This window comes from Schistocerca piceifrons, chromosome 1 (genome assembly GCF_021461385.2).
Source record: "Schistocerca piceifrons isolate TAMUIC-IGC-003096 chromosome 1, iqSchPice1.1, whole genome shotgun sequence".
In the NCBI taxonomy this organism is placed as follows: domain Eukaryota; kingdom Metazoa; phylum Arthropoda; class Insecta; order Orthoptera; family Acrididae; genus Schistocerca; species Schistocerca piceifrons.
In genome coordinates this window covers 506066758-506086049 of record NC_060138.1, presented here as the reverse complement: position 1 = coordinate 506086049, position 19292 = coordinate 506066758, and the positions used below count along the sequence as shown (strand labels likewise).

General features: G+C 43.8%; 1 protein-coding gene across 1 annotated transcript in view; it reads left to right on the top strand.

Moving 5' to 3' along the window:
• LOC124742251 (acid sphingomyelinase-like phosphodiesterase 3a) overlaps nucleotides 1-19292 on the top strand; it is a 1292708-nt gene that overhangs the window by 246721 nt on the left and 1026695 nt on the right. The window lies entirely within an intron of this gene.

Here is a 19292-nt window from a genome sequence, read left to right as displayed (position 1 = left end):
GAGCTATGTTATCATGTGCCATATTCAGGCGGCTCATAGTCCTAAGTCGATATTTAAAATCAGTAATGACTAATTACTGAAAGACTTTTTGCCTTTATCAACCTACATCCTGGTTCGATCGATATTTGGAGTACTGTTTTCCATATGGCACTATTCTTTCACTTCATCCTTCCCAACTTTGCTGTTAAGCATATACAGGGTGTCCCAGAAATCTCGCAAAAAAATTTAGGGGGTTGTACATTGTGTCTTGAGAAACAAGTCGAGTCAGGGACTCCGTATTCGGAAGTGTCATCCAGAGATGCTAAAGAGAGTCAAAGTTATTGGGGCTGGCGCCTGCTTTTAGGCCACCCCATAGACAGGATACGTGACTCTGTACACTGAAGGATCACGGGGGACCGTCTAGCAATGTTGTTTGTTATTCAGTGATCGCGACTGGTAGCCATGATTACCAGTGCAGAAAATGAAACTAGCTGTTGCGCAGAGAGGACGTGTCTCTTATGACTGTAATGCTCTGTTGCTTTGGTGCATGACAGGGTTTCCTCGTGCACGTTGCTATTCTCCTTTATACCGAAATACATTAGAAATTTTAGTTAGTGCCAGGGGAAAAATGAATTGCAGATTGAAATCCTCGTCCAAAACCATCATCCACGAGGCCATGAAAGCATTCCATCCATAGGAGACAAGGCCTTTCTTCGTAGCAGTTAACTGCATCTTCTCCACTGGTTATCATGCCAATCAGTCACGATCACTCAGTAACGAACAACAATTCGAAACATTCCGCCCAAAGTTCGTCAGCATAACAAAGCATGTCTGCTGCTGAAGGAGAAGACTAGTGGCAGGTGCTAGCGCCTTCAACCTCGGCGCTCTGTAACATCTGTGGATGAATTTTCTGGACACAGGTTCCTATCCTCGTTTAGTTCCTCAAGACACCCTCTAAAAACTCCCGAAGTTTACAGCATCTCGGATCAGCTGTACTTGTTCTCTTCAGTACTACTATTCAACTTCGTCTTTGCTTCATTTATCATTAACCCATACAGGTTTATTCATGATAACGTCTGTGGTTTCAGATAACAACCACACGAAAACTTTAAGTCACTTAGGAAACTGACTCATATCGGTGGACTGAGCGTCTCTTCAAGTTTATATTCGTGAAACGCGGCGCAGTGAAGTTGCTGAGTGCACAACTAGGAGGCAAGCGAGTCACTGCAAGGCATATAATGGAGTGAAGTGTGCTGTTTGTGGCCTTGAAGTCGGTAAACGTGAGTCATTTGTGACGGTTCAGTGACGAATTCGTACCGAGTATCAGATTAAAGCCCCAAAAGACAAACCAATCCACGGGAGTAAAACACTGTCCGTGAGACTGTCTGCTTAAACGGTGCGAAGAAAACAGTCCGACCGGGACCGTCAGCAGAGAAGGTGGTGCCTGTGCAGAGATCATTCATCAGGAACACGAAGAAATCAACGACACGTAGCAGCTTAAAACTGCAACAGTCTGGTGCATTCTACGCAAATTTGTGCCTGTAAAATCATACAGACTGCAGGGGTTACATGCGCTCACTGCTCGGGACAACGATCTTCGCTCTGACTTCTGCAAATGACCTGTGTCGCTACTGGAGGAAGATGTTTATTCACAGAGGTTAGTTTTCACTGACGAAAGCACGTCCCATGAGTCTGCAAACTCGAGTCACCGTAATAAGTGCCCACGGAAAGCAGAAAATCCATACGACATGGTGAAACACATCTGAAGTTCACCTAAATTTAACGTCTTATGCACCTTATCCTCTTCAAAAGCTTATGGACCACTTTTCTTTGAGGAGAAAACTGTGTGTCCGTGTACAGGAAATGCTGCAGAAATGGATTACGCCTTAAGTACACCAAGACTGTGGCAACTTAATCTGCAATCACGGTGCTTCACCACACCTCGCGTAAGACGTTCGAGATTGATTCAGCACCAAGAGTGCTTCACCAATGGATTCGATATGCTTCTCATTATGAATATCCCGATCCTCGGTGAACCGAACAGTCGCCTGACTTAATTCTGTATCACTTGTTCTTACAGGGTTATATGAATGACAGTGAATGCCTGCTTCCACTATCATTTAATCTTCAAGATTTATCCGTTAAATTCAACTTAAATGTAATACACTACTGTCCATTAAAATTGCTACACCACGAAGATGACGTGCTAGAGACGCGAAATTTAACCGACAGGAAGAAGATGCTGTGATATGCAAATGATTGGCTTTTCAGAGCAATCACACAACGTTGGCGCTGGTGGCGACACCTACAACGTACTGACATGAGGAAAGTTTCCAACCGATTTCTCATACACAAATAGCAGTTGACCAGCGTTGCCTGGTGAAACGTTGTTGTGATGCCTCGTGTAAGGAGGAGAAATGCGTACCATCATGTTTCCGACTTTGATAAAGGTCGGATTGTAGCCAATCGCGATTGCGGTTTATCGTATCACGACATTGCTGCTCGCGTTGGTCGAGATCCAGTGACTGCTAGCAGAATATGGAATCGGTGGGTTCAGGAGGGTAATACGGAAAGCCGTGCTGGATCCCAACGGCCTCGTATCACTAGCAGTCGAGATGACAGGCATCTTATCCGCATGGCTGTAACGGATCGTGCAGCCATGTCTCGATCCCTGAATCAACTGATGGTGACGTTTGTAAGACAACAACCATCTGCACGAACAGTTCGACGATGTTTGCAATAGCATGGACTATCGGCGCGGAGACCATGGCTGCGGTTACCCTTGACGCTGCATCACAGACAGGAGCGCCTGCGATGGTGTACTCAACGACGAACCTGGGTGCACTAATGGCAAAACGTCATTTTTTTGGAAGACTCCAGGTTCCGTTTACAGCATCATGATGGTCGCATCCGTGTTTGGCGACATCGCGGTGAACGCACATTGAAAGCCTGTATTCGTCATCGCCGTACTGGCGTATTGAACCGTAAATTTACTTTCAAAATCTTTTCTTAAACAATTTACTTTATTTACTAGCGATTCATCAAGAACATTAACACATTTAATCACACTAGGTGAGCGTGGAAGTAGTTGCCAGGAAGTAACTGATGGAAAGTAAAATTGCTTTTAACAAATGTGAATTTTATTCCTAAAAGCTTTTTCAAAAACAGATTTAAAATTATAAGCAGAAAAGCACCCTCGAAATATCAAGTTACTATTTTACTTACAGGCAGAAAGAACAATATTAACAGTGGGAACCTTTGGGCTAAGAAGCTCGCTTGCTCCCTTTCAACACGCCCGTAGTCATGACCGCTCACAACAAGCTCTGAAAGAGTACACTGGTGCAAATCTGAAACACACCAGATTAATTTAAGATAAAAAAATGAACAACTCACAAAAACACGTAAACTATGCACCCCGTAAGAGGGATGGAAATAGAGCAACACTAAAATTATTTGCCACCGAAAGTGCAATTTTTTTGAGGACTCTTACGGTGGAAGTGTGGCAGCCTTGTAACCTAAAATGACTATTCAGATAAAACCCACAAAATGCAGACTTAAATAAAATGTACAACATGGTCTACATTAAACATATACCACCTCGCAAGATGATACGCAAGATATTTCAAGAATTCGGCCTTTAAGCAATAACTTCGTTAACACCGAATCGTATGGCAGATTGACACGTGCGGGGGGGGGGGGGGGGGGGGGGGGCGCGAGGCTTACTAAACAGCCCGAACCGCAGATTGCTCTAAACCTGCTCATTTCCACAAGGGAAAAATGGACCACCCATTTCATAACAAACACCTCCCCGCGGATGTGCGAACGGAGAAGAATGGTGGGACGACCGCAAAACAAAGCGGCTGGTGACCTCACCAAGAAAACAAGTAGAATTTAGCAAGTAAATGGAACAACATATCTCCAATCACTTAACTTCCAATAAACAGAGATTTCTCGCGAAGACCTGGCGCAGCACCCCCAACGCTCTTCCGAACCGTCCTCTGCCAGCCGCTTCAACGGACGCAGGAAGGCGCGCCGATCTCCCGCCTCACGGCGTCGCAGCTCGCCCCGGCCAGCCCGATGTCGTGGTTGCTCTCGTCTCAACCGCGATGCCACTACCCCTTTCTATATGGCGCGGCCCACTGAACTCACGTGGCGACCTCACATGCGCCGATGCTCAATGCGGACAAGATCTCGTGTCTCAGTGCGCGACCGACCAGCCGACCGATCCAACCGCCAATGACCGTTGCCCGACCAACTCGAGCAGACTGGCGGCCTAACGCGCAGACTCAGATGCAGGAATTCAGCCCCGACCGGGCGACCACTAGCTGAGATCTGTTACTGGCGGAGTGGCAAGACTCTCATTTTCTGGCTTTAAAATTTGATCCAAACAACAGACATACTAGCACTCCGACGACAGACAGGCACTAACTGCCGCACAAATGCGAACGAGAGACAGACCAGCAACTGGTGACGCGAGACTGACCTAGCCTCACCCCGACTGACCAACCGCCGAGCTGATAGTGCCCCTTAAATGCACGTGAAAAGGCAACCTTTCCGCTTTCCCACCAGAGGGAGACCCCAAATCTGCGGTTGCCACAGCGGCGCCACCACCAGAAACGGAGAGCGACTGCTTTAGTACGCGCTGCGGCGCGCTCTTCAAAACAGCAACTTTTACCACGGCGCACGTATCACGCAGCGTGATGGTATGGGTGCCATAGGTTACACGTCTCGATCACCTTATGTTCGCATAGACGGCGTTTTGAACAGTGGACGTTACATTTCAGATGTGTTACGAACCGCGGCTCTACCCTTCATTCGATCCCTGAGAAACCTTACATTTCAGCAGGATAATGCCGACCGCATGTTGCAGGTCCTGTACGGGCCTTTCTGGATACAGAAAATGTTCGACTGCTGCCCTGGTCAGCACATTCTCCAGATCTCCCACCAATTGAAAACGTTTGGTCAATGGTGGCCGAGCAACTGGCTCGTTACAATACGCCAGTCACTACTCTTGATGAACTGTGGTATCGTGTTGAAGCTGCATGGGCAGCTGTACCTGTACACGCCACCCAAGCTCTGTGTGACTCAATGCCCAGGCGTATCAAGGTCGTTATTACGGCGAGAGGTGGTTGTTCTGAGTACTGATTTCTCAGCATCTATGCACCCACATTGTGTGAAAATGAAATCGCATGTCATTTCTAGTATAATATATTTGTCCAATGAATACCCGTTTATCATCTGCATTTCTTCTTGGTGTAGCAATTTTAATGGCCAGTAGTGTAGGTATAGGTGTCCTACCTAAAGCGTCATAAGGAAATCTGTGGCGAACCTGGATTCGAACGCGGGTTTCCCACCTATCGAGTGTGCTCGGATAGCTTGTTAGCGAGAAATAAAGGACTGAGTCCCGGTTCGGTACAAAGTTTCATTTGTCGCTTTAGGTAGTACATCGATACCCATTGCAGTTCAGTTTTGTCACCTTGATAACCGGTTCCCGCCTAATCATTGAAGTTAGGCAACGGTGGATCCAACTAGTACCAAGCAAGATGTCCATTCGGGGAAAACCGGATGCCGTTGATTTTAAGAATACGTGAGTCGATGAAGTGGCGTCAGATAGAAAGACTTACACCAGGTTGCGGCACTACACGACGGTTCAGTTGAATCTCAGGAATGAATACCATTATTTATACTGTAGCTCGTCTTCATTAGAGGCTGGATTATATGCGTTTGCATGTTGCATATGCATTTGCATTTGCATTTGCATATTTGGCTTCTTTTCTCCGGTTATTGCGTATTTGAACTAAAAACTAGCGACGATGCATATTTTCGCTCTATGTTTACAATATTTTAAAAAAATTATACAGGCGGCTCCTAGCTTGGTCTAGTTCAGATGCCTCACAGATTGACCGCCACCTAGAACTGCGTGCAATCACCAACCGAGAGGCTACTGCGTAGCGAAATCATTACAGAAGAGGAACAGAAATAGGCACACAGAGTCAATGCTCCTACGCTCGCGCTCCCGCTGAATCCCCTCGGCTGTCATTCTGTACACGTCGGCAACAATTAAATTAAAATACGCCACCCTTTATCGCACGTCCACTATTTCATTGTACCTTCCTCTTTACTTTTACACAGTTTAACGTGTTTACTACGTGTAGGGTGTAACTTGTTGTGCACCATGCCGCACGAAAAAAGAAACGTCGTTTCGTGAATAGCTGTCCATCCTCGAACATTTCCATATCAGGGAATTGTTTTATATTGTCGAGTTTGCAGGAAAAACTTTTAGAGCAAGAAAAAAGTTTCAAATAGACCAACACGCCAAGACAAGTCTCCATATCGCAGTAATGCAGAAGAAAGGATTGCGACAACAACTGCTGACAACGGCAAGTTGCAGTATCAGGTCTAAAGGTAACTAAAAATGTCGATTTAACGTGTATCAATGTGAAGCATTCATTGCAAGCAATATTCCTCTTCACAAATTTAGAAACCCTATCCTCCAAGGCTTCGTGCACAAATATTGCTTAAATCAAAATGTACAAGGTGAATCAACATTGCAAAAAAATTACATACCGACAATTTACGTAAATGTTCTGGAAGAAATACGCAATGAACTCAAGTACAGCATCATCTGGATTTCAGTTGACGAAACTACAGACAATTTAATTGTTAGCGCTTTAAAAGGAGAGCCTTCTGCTTCCTATTAAGCCACCTGCAAAGAACGTGAAAAAGTAAATAATTCTACGATCGCCAGATTTGTGAATGAAGGTATTAGGAAAACATTTCCAGAATCTTCTGCAGACGAAAGGGTGTTTGTGTTTATTTCACATGGTGCTCCCTTATATGATCAAAGCAATATTTTACCCCAGTTTGACTCATGTGACGTGCTTTTCTCATGGAGTACATCGACTTGCTGAAGAAGTATATTCAACGTTTGTGAATGTAAATAAACTGATTTCATCCACATAGAAAGTGTTTCTAAAGGCTCCTGCTCGCAACAAGACCTACAAAGAAAAAGTATCAAATCCGCCTTTACCTGCCGAAACAATGGTAGCTCGTTAGGGTGCGTGGGTCGAAGCTGTGTTCTTTTGCAATGGACATTTCGAGGCCATTAGAGGGGTAGTAAACGACTACGATAGTGCAGAGGCTTTGGAAATTTGCCAGTTCAAGTGACCTTTTAATGATTCTGGTATTGAAGAAGGCCTTGCTGTTATTAGCACTCATATTCCCCGTATACACGCAAGTATTAAAAAGCTACCACTCAAGGTTTGGCGTTGAATGAACCTATTCACTTAATGAATAAAATTATTCTAATGCACTCCTCATTGTCGGAGGCATTCCCAAGAGAAACTTAAAGAAAATGGGAGGCATTCCCAAGAGAAACTTAAAGAAAATGTTGAAAACATTTTAAACAATAACCCAGGCTTTGAACCCTTGAGCCAAATCAATAGTTTTATTAATGGGATGGATGAAGTCATACCAGAAACAATGAGTGCCAAATTCAGATATTGCCCAGTTACCTCATTTTCTCAGTTGATGTAGAACGGTCCTTTTCTGCTTATAAATATGTTCTGAGTGATCGAAGACGCCATCTTAGTACCGAGCGTTTGGAATAGTACCTGGCCGTTTATGTTTGCAATACGAGAAAATTGTAAAATAAATTGTAAATGATGTCTTGGTCCAATATTATTAATTAAAAGTTAATGGTGGTCAAAAATTGATGACTGTATGTTGTTTTTTAAATAAAATATTACGGAGTTTTTGAGCGTGCCCCTCTGTGTGCGATATATCTCGTAATTAGTCCTGTACATATCAATTGTTTCGCTGCGACTCACTCGCATCGCATCCGCTTGTTACCGACAACAATAGCAAGGAAGTAATAATTCTTGAAACATGGTATGCATCCTCATTTTGCAGATTATTTGAAAATAATCCCAGGAAGGACCCCTTCCAAACCTCTATCAGAAGGGATTCAGAAAATGATATCAGTCTTCTAAATTTACCGATTTATCGCGTGGCCAGCGCTCTTCCTCGTAATTGATGTGCACAGGTTCGACTTTGATATACGCAGTAACTACCATGTTATTTTTGATTTGATCTTGCATATTTCGACACTTTTCGAACATTTTTTTTCATTTTTCATGCATATTTTAAAGTTTTTATGACGCATATAATCCGGTCTCTAGTAATGAAGTATAAACGGAGAATTGCACAGAAGGATAATTAATTAGGTCACTGACATCGACCACGATGTGTTGGAATGTGTATGGCAATAGTTTGATTGTCGTATAGACCCTTGCCGTGTTATAAATTGTACGTATGTGGAGCATCTATAGCTTGAGTTACAAACGAGAAGTTGATTATCTTTTGACACATGTCTATTTTCTGTATGTATTGCAGTTTTCAGGCAGTCTTCTTCTTATATCCCGGAGCTACCAATGAGTAAACGGTACTCTGGTCTTTCGTTTCTGTGTAATATTTTGGGATCTTTTTTTATTTTTTTTAAACTCGCTGAAGCAGTTACACGAAGAAAAAACTGGAAAGAAGTGAGACGAGCGGGGAGGAAGTACAGTAAGTAAAGCATGAATTAGCAAGCAAGGTACTTGCTCCATGTGAATACAAGGTGACCTGATAAACGGTACGTGTGTGAATTTGGCAGATTCTTGCAACTTGCTTGTTGCGTAGCTGCGGAACGGGGTATTCGACCTTCCAGGCCCGCCCTTTAGAGGCAACTCCTATCGAGAATGTGTGAAACGGCGCAGGTGTGGCGAGTTGGCGCCGCGTTTGGGTCTCGGCGGGATCAAAGGAAAGCGGACGGAATGTTGGCAACAAAGTTGGCCCCACTGGCGCCGGCTGATAACCCGCACTCACACACACACAGCAGCTCGTGCGGTTGCCCGCCTTTGTGAGCGCCTGAAATAGGCCGCCGCGCGAGACGGCGCGGCGCATGCCGGGAATGCATTAAGTCGTGCGCCACGTTACGCTTTTAATCAGCGGTCGCAACCGCAGCCGCGAGTCTCCGCCGAGTGCCGCTGCTTTGTGCATTTTTGACGGCCAAGGGGCAGGGTGAGGTGGGGGGTGTTGGCGAGGGTAGTAATGGCGGGCGAATGTGGTACGGCCGCAGCGGCAGGAAGCCATTTCACGGTCGGAGCACTAACGCCTCGAAGAATTTCACAGAGCGGTGATTCTCTCAGCTCGTCGACATCATATTGACAGGGACCGACGCTCGTCACCTATACACATATCAGTGTGAGAGTATTTCGCCTTTCATAGGCCGTGGTGAGAGAACCGTTTTGACACCCTGGACTCCTTCGTAGGAGGATTTGCATGTTTACTTCTGTACAGGGGTTTATAGTTATTTTGCATTAATCACAAAAGATGTGATTACCCCTTTCAATAAAACACAATTTGATCAAGTTATCTCTCTGAAGGACCAGTCGTGCCATTCGGTTTTGGGTTGCTTGGGGGGAGAGACCAAACAGCGAGGTCATCGGTCTCATCGGATTAGGGAAGGACGGGGAAGGAAGTCGGCCGTGCCCTTTCAAAAAAACCATCCCGGCATTCGCCTGGAGCGATTTATGGAAATCACGGAAAACCTAAATCAGGATGGCTGTACGCGGGATTGAATCGTCGTCCTCCTGAATGCGAGTCCAGTGTACTAATCGTGCCATTCGGGTGCGATCGACTGTCGTGTCAGTCTTTGCAAGTTTTGTACTCGAGATACGGTATGTAGGGTGTCATGACACAGCTCTCACGGTCGTGTTGGGTTAGCAGATCCGGAGCCGCTGCTACTCGATGAAATAGCTCTGCAACTGCCATCACAAGGTTCACTACGCAACGTACCAGTTACCCCATATTGAAAAACTTCATGGCAGTATCACGTCCCCCTCCCCTCCCTCCCAGATCCGACATGGCAGTCAACCGCACTGACCATTTGGCTACGGCGCTGGACAATCGACTTATGTAGTCACCTTGTTATTGCCTTATCGACTAAGGTGACGCAGCGGGTAAGATGTCATATATTCATAAAATAACTAAATTAAACGACACATCATGAATGAATAATCCGAATGGGGCGGAATTCGGTAGATGTCATGTACATGTACAGATAAACAAGTAATGTCAACTTCAGAAAAACTAGATGGTTATTTTATTCAAGAGAAAGCGCTTCACTAACTGTACTAGTCAGTAACGTGTTGGTCCACCTCTGGCACTACGCGAGCGGTTAAACGGCTTGGCACCAAATGAGGAGGTTGTTATTTGTCCTGAGGGATATCATACCAAATTATGTCCAGTTAGATCGTCAAAATCCCGAGATGGTAGCAACGCCCTGCCCCTATCTCTTCGAACGTTCTCAATTGGGGAGAGGTCTGCCAACCTCGCTGGCCAAGGGAGGGTTGGTCAAGCACGAAGAGTGGCAGTAGAAACTCTTGCATTCCTCAGGCGGGCATTATCTTGCTGAAATATGCAAGCCCAGAATGGCTTGCCATGAAGAGCAATAAAGTACAACAACATTAAAAAGGTTATGTGGAATTGCTGAAACAACGGAAAAGATTTACCAGTTTTCCTTCTGAAATAATGGAGAATCCGGAGAATAATCCAAGGTACTGTTTGAAAAACTTCAGAAAAAAAACCTGAATTTAGAATACTGTCAATTATCGCTGGACTGTAAAGGTCCCGCGACTGACAGTCAAATGGGTACTGACATGAAAAGAAATGGCCCCCCAGAACATCATATGGCCAGAGTTTCTGCTGCTTGTCCTCGTGCTTGGGCACCGGTTCTCTCACCAAATGAGATCATTTGAAGATTGTTGGCAGGACCCTCCAACCAGTTCTGGAGTTTGACGATTTAATCGGAAAATTGGACAGAATTTCCCACGAAATCCTTCAGTAGGAGATCGAACAATTCTACGAACGAATACCAAGTTAATTAAGTTCTTGCTTAGGGGCCAGATGTGAACCAACGCGTCACCGAATTGCTCAATTTATGGAACAAAATTGAATAAATATTTCAGTTTTTCTGAGGATATGATCATTTGTTTATCTGTACAAAAACATAACATCTACCGACTGCCGGCCCCATTGCATAATCCCACGATGTTCTTTTTTCTTCGTTTTTTACCGGGAGCTTCGTTCGAACCAGATATCGTTGATTAATAATCGTCTTCTCCATTATTTTGATGGGCAATAATGTTATCGTATCTGATAAAGTAGTTTTTCTGGATTTAGCAGTTCCACAGAAATTTGGAATAATTACGGTATTTCAACTCTGCCCTCAAACACAGCTTTTGATTTTTGGAATCAAACTGATGATGCCATGATCCTGACTAACAGCTGAACTGATTACACGAAAGATAGCGTAGGCACGAGGTTTTCCGAGAAACAAATCTAGGATTACGTTTACTGCTGTTCCTCTAAATCAAGCAAGTACTTGCCCGATTATTAATTCTACACATGTACGCTCGTGATCACAATCCATGTCTGACGATATTCATGCTTGAACTGTATCATTCTTTCCTAACTTTGATCTTTCTTGTTTGTCGCTTACAAACGACACAGTAAACGATTCACACTGACGATTGCATGAATAGCCGCCTTTCAGACTATTTTTTACGTCTCTTGTCAGCTTCTTAGAAAGTGCTTTGAAGTTAATGAAAATTCCATACCCAACAATTAGCGGTGATTATAGTCGATAACCGTTCGACTGAATGTATACGGTCACATATCAATAACATAGAATTGAAATTTTGGAAGTTTTTGGTAAGGTGTTATGGGACCAAACTGCTGAAGTCAACGGTCCCTAAACCTACACACTACTTAATCTAAATTAAACTAACATACGCTATGGACAACACACACACCCATGCCCGAGGGAGGACTTGAACCTCTGACGGGAGGGAGCCGCACGGACCCTGACAAGGTGCCACGAACCGCGAGGCTACCCCGCGCGGTAATACAGAATTGAGAACGAGAGTTTTCGAGAGGCAGACTGCTCAGTATGTAACGCTGGACTTATTTTCAGTAGTGAAGCAGTTACGGCAGAATGGGACTGCAGGGAGATCAGCGTCATTGGACTTCATGTAGCTCAGTAATCCACGAGTGATAACAGTCCTTCGGAAACCGCCCAAGTTGACTGTTGGTCACGTGATTGTGAATTGGAAAAAACGAAGGACCAGCCACAGCCAAACCAAGCCCCAGCTGGCCTCACGGAAAGGGACCGTCAATGACTGCGGATGGCGGTTGTAAAAAACAACTGTCCAGCTAGCACAATATGTAACCTCCCCCTCACTTATCGACCTTAATGACAGTGAAAAAATTAAACCGCGTGTACCTAATGGAACGTTACACGTGCCCCACATTGTCTGAGTATGTTTGTGTAACCTAAACAGACTCAGAAAATGTCCCAAGAAGGAAAAAAAAAACAAACAGCGTAAATGCATATGCTCAAAACATCAAGAAAATTTAGCATTAGGCTAATTAACCATAAATCAATTTTTAGACCATAATAATTGAGTAGAGACACTCCTAATCTTATTCCACTCTGTCATCTTACACAAAAGAAAACAGGTTGACAACATATTAAAATTCATAGAAAACATTGAAAATGGTTTAGCTATTCTAAAATCGTCAAAATTCCTAACAGTATCAAAAAATGAAAATCTATTTACAAAATTAACCAGAGTATATGGTCATAAAAAACAGGTATATCAAAATACGCAAATTAATAATTAATTACATAGAATACACGTTTTGTATAACCTTTTCCTAATTAATATTCTCGTCATAAGAGTCCACTTAACGCTAAACAAAAAAATAATATACAGCAGATCGACAAAAACATAAATATTGACAGAATTCTTTCACATCAGCTGTCCGGGAAGAAAAACAACTCCGCCTTCCGTACCCGCAAGTAAAAAGAATGCCGACTTCGGCACAAGAGCCGACAGCGGCACAAGAGGCGACAGCGGCTCCGCCTCGCCAGTATTGTTGCGCCCGCCTGTACGGCACGCTTGATATCACTCGCCTGTGTACGGCATTTCCAGAATGTCCGTTTCACTGAAATCTTCCGGAAAAACTCACTCCCGAGTAATCTCAAGGAGTCCATTAACACTATCACAGTGGATAACTCGACACTGTCCATCATCACACGCATGTACTAGCCTGAAACTTAAAACTGCGTCTAAGTACATCGGCAATGACTAGTAAATCACATGTTTATGAAATCTTACAGCTAGTTACAAAATCATATTTACATTCCTCAATCTACTGTGACTCAGCTGAAAACTTAAACTACCAGCTTGGATTTTTCAATTGGTTACTAATCAGTTACTCTTAAATCATTTAATCAAAATTAACTAATTACTAATGACAACTTCTTTAACGACCTCTAGGTCAGGCAAAAGCATCGCAACATGGCACATTCTTAAATCTTACACTCTATATTTACATACTGTACAAATTACCCTTTCGGTGGTATTAATCAATCCCTGGTTGGTACAATTTCAGGTCTACAATGTTCCGTATACCTAATAGCTTTCCAGAGCTTGGATACTCTACGCAATAAGCATTTGTGTGAGGTATACCAACGACTTTATATGGTCCGTTATAAACAAACTTAAATTTAGAGATTTCATTGTCTATCTCGCTCGATTTCTCATGAGCTTTTACAAGTGCTAAGTCTCCGATTGCAAACTTAGCAAAAGGCGCTTTAGCGTCATGACGACGTATGCGAGCATCGGCTTTTAGCTTCATTACTTCCCGCAAACGATCTTTTTTCACACCAATACTGTCAATCCGTTGAGGGAACTTGATAATCTGGAGAAAATCCCGTAGATTCATGTCTCAAGGTGTTCATAATTCTCTCAAATACTGCTACATACTTGCCCCATGCCCTATGGTTGTGATGGCAAGAGGTACGGCAAAGTCGGCCTAGCTCGCGCATATACCTCTCAGCGGGATTCCCAGCCGGACAATAAGCTGAAATATGGATCACTTTGACCCCATTACCTTCCATGCCTTCATTCCACAACTTAGAAGTAAATTGTGCCCCATTGTCTGATAGAATCGCCTTGGGCTTACCAATATGAACAAAATAATCATTCACAAGCTTGCTATAGACCGCTTTGGCTGTAGCTTTCCTAATCGCGTATAGTTTGACGAACTTGGAGAAAGCTTGTAGCACTATTAAAATGTAGGCAACGTTTCCTGATGACTTGGGCAAAGCTCCGTACAAGTCCACGCACGGTAATTCAAAGGTGTCGTTAGGCCTTATACTTTGCATAGGACCACGACTCGTACAGTTGGTAACCTTCACCTTCTGACATACATCACAAGTTTTCTCTCTGTCAGTAACGCGTTTTAACACGTTGTTAAAATGCACTACTTCACTCAGCTTTTCCGTACATTTCTTTGGTGCATAGTGACCATACGCCAAATGATAGTAGTCTATTATTTCCGTGACGTATTTGGTGGGGCAGCATACCCGCCAAATATTACTATCTTCACCCTTACGTATGTACAAGATATGATCGTATATCTTGTAATACTTCCTTAATTTCTCTCCTTCTGGACTCCTTTCGTCACATCGGGTTTTCACCATATTTAAACAACCATCCTCTTTCTGATGACGACGTAGATTCTTACAGATGTTCAGTATTAATTTAAGTCCCTCAACTTCTTTAAAATAGTATAATTTGATCACTCCATCTGACTCATCTTTCAATACATCTTGATTATACTCGGGCAACCGCGACAGCTCATCCACTACGCAATTGTCGTTCCCTTTTACGTAACAGATGTCATAGTTAAATTGCTGTAAATACAGCGACCACCTAGTCAGTCTTTCGTGAAGTAGTTTACAATCCTTCAGATAAGTGAGCGCCTTATGGTCCGTATGAATAATCACCTTACGGTCCCATAGGTAACCCTTGTACTTCATGAATCCACACACGATAGCTAGACACTCTTTCTCAGAAATCGTGTAGTTTCGCTCACTTTTTGATAAAGTTCGACTCGCGAATGCTATCGTCCGGTGTTCCTTATCCTTCCCTTTACCAACTTCTTGGAACAGTTCTACCCCCACCCCGTAATTCGACGAATCCGTTCCCAGAAGGAAGGGTAGCGATAAATCAGGATGAAATAGTATGTTAGATCTTAACAACTCGTCTTTTAATCTCTCGAAAGCGGCCTGACACACGTCAGTCCACACAAACGGAACACTTTTGCGTAAGAGGTTATTCAAATTTTCATCATTAAACATTTGTCCTTTTACAAATTTACGGTAAAATCCTGTGAGCCCTAGAAAACTTTTTAACCGTTTCCCAGACTTGGGTGGAGGACAATTCCTTATTGCCTCTAGTTTCTCTGGGTCCTTCGCCATACCAGCAGTGGTAATTACATGCAATAAAAATTTCAGTTCCTGCTTCACAAATTCGCATTTCTTTAGCTTTAGAGTCATTCCGCCACGGCGCAATGCTCTAAAAACTTCAACTAACGGGTCACAATGGTCATGCCAAGTGGCACTGGCCAACAATAGGTCGTCAACATATACAGTTGATCTTGAACTCAAAGCCGGTCCTAGCACTTTATCTAGGGCCCTGACGATTACGGACACAGATATATTAAGTCCAAACGGCAGTACTCTATACTGATAACACCTGCCCGCAAACAAGAAGGCGGTGTATGGCCTAGATTCTTCTTCGAGTTCTATTTGCCAGTAACTAGCCGTCAGATCGAGGCTAGTCATGAACTTAACATCATGAAAACGTTGCAAAATCTCCTCCATACTCTCCGGTCTGTCTGTTTCGCGTTGAACGACCCTACTCAGCGTGCGTGCGTCAATCACAATACGCACACTACCATCCCGTTTTGCTACAATGACCAAACCGTTATTGTATGGACTCTTACTTCTTTCAATCACTCCCCATTCGATCATCTTATCTACCTCCCGTTGCACTGCTTCCTTTTTGGACAGCGGTACAGCATACGGTCTCACGAAGAATGGTTCGTGCGGAATTACATGCAACTTGCATTTATATGCTTCCACAAGTCCTGGTTTGTCTGAAAACACACTCTTATTCCTCATTATTACTTCATACAGGCCTAGTCTTTGTTCGTGTGGTACGTTTGACACACCGTCTACAATACTTTCCAATTCACTTTGTACACTATTGTCAATGCCGAGATTCCTCACGTTACAGTAGTTCAAATTCATACCTACGTCAATGGCATCCGGCCAGTTAACAATGTGTATAGGCTGATATTGTCTATGCACACCATCTCCTGCCTCGTCAAAACTAACTACTATTGTTTTATCTTATGACGTACATCTCAAAGTTTTGCTTTCGCAATTAATCACTGCACGGTACTTTAATAGCCAATCTAACCCGATAATTACTTCCGTAGTTAAGTCTGGCACGACGACAAACTCTTGTTCAAATCGTGCCCCACATATCTCGAAGTTGACAAAAATCTGTTTTGTGACCGGTTTACTGGACTTCCCAGTAGCACCGATAATTTTCACTCCTGTTACTGGCATAACTACGATACCAGGTCTGTCTTTCAGTAACTCAAATATTTTCCCAGATACAGCACTCAATTCTGCACCGGTGTCAATCAACACGTTTAGTTGTAGGTCGTGCATATTAACAGACACTACTATCTGTCTACACTTGTCCTCAACTGTTTCTGTATTTTCCCACAGTAAATCGTCGTCTATATCCAGGTCATTCCAGGAAAAACCATCCGGCTTTGATCCTAAACCCAGCTTATCTAGCAGCTTTTTCAGCCTCTGTTCACATACAGTGTTAATTTCAACACGTTTGTCCTGAAGCTTAGTCTGCAGCTTCGCCTCCAATACCGAAACCTTTTCCTGTAACTCGTCAACTAGTGAGTGTTGCTTTGCTATCAACTCACTAATTGTCACCTTCGTTGATTCCTCCTTGGCCAGATTGATCTCATCTGCCAATCTACCTGGAGGAATGTGCCCAGTAGTATCTGCAATTACTTCCTCTGGATCTGCGCAACCCACACTGCTATCGTCTGACCGTGTAACGTCAGCTCTAACCTCATACACGCTGTAATCTACGTGCTTTTCTACCAATCGTGTCCGGCTATTACTAAAATTGTCGTAATCTTTCTCCTTAATACTTTCGCAATGTTTAAACTGGAGTTTTGCGTCGGATGGGTCGGCCACTTCTAACACTATAACTTTCGGTAAAGTCTGCCGGTCAGGGCCAGAACTTTCCGTTACTACTTCAACATCCAACTCCTGCGGGACGAAACACGACGAATCTTGCTCGTGCTCCCCATTAACATCAACTATTTCTGGTAAAGTCTGCCGGTTAGGGCCAGAACTTTCTATCACTTCACAATCTTCCTGCGGGACGAGAAGCGGCAAATCCTGCCCGCGCTCCCCATAAACACTTCTCCCATACATGCCCCTATAATCTCTTAGTTCGTCGTATAAGCGACCGAACTGCCTTAATCGGACCTCAGCCCTCTTTGCATCCCCTCGCTCGATGACGGACGGGTTATCCGACATCTGGTCTTCTCTCAACAATTGCAAACCATTCTTAAACTCAATCTCCAGTTCTGCTGTGGGTGTTACAGCTGCCACTTTATAATCTATTTCCGGAACACTACTTACATTGTTCTCACTGACAGTGAATGTATTTTCTAATGTCGTGTCTGCAGCTGATCTACTACTTGTGGGCACACTCCTTTCTCTTAACACTGGCACACTCTCCCGCCGTTGAATATTCCATACGGAATTTTCATAACGACGACACCTGGGTTTTCTCCTGTTATTGGGCCTCCAAAATTTCTCCACGCCCGGTCGGCCCCTCACCGCAGCGGCTAATGGTTTCCGTGTCTCGTCCCAGCAGATCTGCTCCCCGGATGCTGCTGAGGCGGCTTATCGCACCCTCTGGCGTTATTACTATTCTGCGAAGCCCGTATCACGTTAGTACGATACTGGTTTCCGTCATTCCTGTTATTGTTTGCATTGTACCGATTGTCATTACGGCCCGAACCACTGTTGTTATTGCTGCCAAGATTGCGGTGTGCATTATTCCCAAAGTTATAATTGTTGTGGTTGCTGTGGTAGCCGTTGTTGTTACCACGGCCTCTACCACTGTCGCGATTATTGCGCCAATTGTCCTCGCCCTCAACTCTTTCCAGGAAATCATTGATTGTCCTGTAATTGCTTCCTACGTAGCGTTTTGTATCATGTGGAAGATTCTTGTAGAGTTCCCAGACTATTTCGGATTCGGTGCGGCGATCACGCAAATATTCCAACTTGCGGATCCAGCCCTCACAAAACTCCTTCATCGAGCCGCGCGAATTCGCATCGAAAGGCCTCGATACGACAAATTCGCGCCAGACACTTTGTTGTTTTTGCTCTGACCAGTATTCAGCCAGAAACAAATTTTTAAACTCGTCAAAAGTCAGGTTCGTAATGTTGAGGTTTAAGCCCCAACGCTTGACATCACCAGCCAACACGACAATAACCGCATTAATTTTTCTCTCATTAGTCCATGATCTGGGTAAAACTCTTTCACAATTTTTAATGAAATCCGTCAAGTGTATACCGCCTTTTTTCAAGGGGTCGAGCCGCTCCTCTTTCGTCAACAATTCCGAACTGTGTGCACAGATTGGCACATAGCTCTGTTTTTCGTCAAGTTTCTTTTCTAATTCCGAAACTCTCGTAATCACTTGGCAAGTGGTTGTCGCAAGCGTTTCCACTTCCCTCTTTTTCTCGTCGCAGGTATTAGCCTGCTTCGTCACTTTAGTATCTACTTCGGATACTAAAGCCTTTAAAGTTTCCACCTTCTTTTGATCCTCTTTTTTCACTAATTGAATTCGTTCCGTCACCTTATTCTCGATGATCAGAGCATCTGCTTCTCCTACACTTTTCTCGATTCTGCTGATTTCGGCATAAAAAGAGTTTTTATGCTCGCAATTTCCGCCTGAACGCCTATCATTTCCTGTTTAAGATTACCGATTTCGGTGTTAATCGCAACAATATCTTCTTTGATTTTATCAACTTTTGTGTTAACAACTCCAACATTGTTGTTAACAACATTAATAGCTTTGTTCTGATTGTCTAGCTACCGTTCAATTTTTTCAGACTGAGATTCTTGCTTGGCAGACTGAGCTTCTTGCTTGGCAGCCTGAGCTTTAATTTCTGCCGATTGACTCTTGATTTTGTTAATCGAAACATTCAATAAATCAGTTAAATTCCCGGAAACTACTTCCGTAGCGGCTTCCTCTTTAATTGGCCCTCCGTATTCGTTATCAAGGGGTTCAGATTTGATTTT